Genomic DNA, 1212 nt, shown 5'->3' with positions numbered 1-1212 from the left:
TTCATTCGTTTGTTTCTGAGATGTGAAAAACTGCGTTTGAGATTCAACTAGCTTCGACATCATATCTTCAAAATTTGGCTTTTTATCATCGGTTTGTGGTGGTTTAATTGGAAAAATAGGTTTTTTCTGATTGTAAGTATTATTGGATACTTGTTAATTACTAGGACCTTGTTGGTTGTTGTATGGAACATTTCGGTTATAATTCTGATTTTGATTGTAGTTTGGTCTTGGCAGTTGATAATTATTCTGATAATTATTTCCAGGCCTTTGGTTTATGTATGAAACATTCTCTCTTTGTTCCTTTGTTTGTTCAATACTGAGACAATCTTTTGTCAAATGTGGTCCTCCACACTGCTCACAACTAATTCGTATTGAGTGAATATCTTTAGTCATCTTTTCCATTCGTCTCTCGACAACATCTATCTTTGCGGAAATGGAATCAAAGTCATGGCTAGAATCGGCTCTAGCTGCTTTAGATGATCTAACGATATCTTTTTCTTGATGCCACTTATGTGAGTGGGAAGCAGTGTTATCAATAATTTTGTAAGCTTCAGTTGCGGTTTTCTTCATAATGGAACCACCAGCTGCTATATCGATGTCTTTTCGTGTAGTGATGTCGCATCCTTGGTAGAATATTTGTACTATTTGCTAAGTGTCTAAACCATGTTGCGGACATCCTCTCAATAACTTTCTAAGTCTTGTCCATGCCTCATATAAAGTTTCATTTGACTTTTGTGTGAACGTAACAATTTCTCCTTGAAGTCTCACGGCTTTAGATGCCGAAAAGAATTGTTTAAGAAATTTTTCAACTAAAACATCTCATGTATCAATCGCCCCTTCAGGTAACGATTCTAACCAATCTTTGGCTTCTCCCTTTAAAGTCCAGGGAAATAACATGAGATAGATCTGTTCATCCTCCACTTCTCGAATTTTAAATAGAGTACAGATCCTATTAAAGGTTCGAAGATGTTCATTTGGATCTTCCTTCGGTGCACCACTAAATTGGCATTGATTAGTTACCATGTGTAGGATTTTTCCTTTGATTTCATAATCTGGTGCATTAATGTCTGGTTGAGTAATTGCATGACCTTGGCCAGTGCGTTTAGCTCTCATTCGGTCTTCCATACTTAGAGGTTCCAGATTTTCCATGATTGAATTTGTTGAATCTGAATCACTAGAGGATTCTGATTTAATGGTTTCTTCCTCGACAAT

The 1212-nt window shown here is 36.3% G+C and overlaps 1 non-coding gene across 1 annotated transcript; it reads left to right on the top strand.

Annotated features, from left to right (window-relative positions):
* The first annotated feature begins 658 nt into the window (after nt 1-658).
* On the top strand, nt 659-765 carry LOC139846135 (small nucleolar RNA R71). Its single transcript, XR_011758875.1, has one exon. It is a non-coding gene; the product is annotated as a small nucleolar RNA R71 (small nucleolar RNA).
* The last annotated feature ends 447 nt before the right edge of the window (nt 766-1212 follow it).

This window comes from Rutidosis leptorrhynchoides, chromosome 4, assembly GCF_046630445.1.
Source record: "Rutidosis leptorrhynchoides isolate AG116_Rl617_1_P2 chromosome 4, CSIRO_AGI_Rlap_v1, whole genome shotgun sequence".
In the NCBI taxonomy this organism is placed as follows: domain Eukaryota; kingdom Viridiplantae; phylum Streptophyta; class Magnoliopsida; order Asterales; family Asteraceae; genus Rutidosis; species Rutidosis leptorrhynchoides.
Note: the sequence above shows the minus strand (reverse complement) of the source record. Positions and strands in the feature narration are given on the sequence as shown.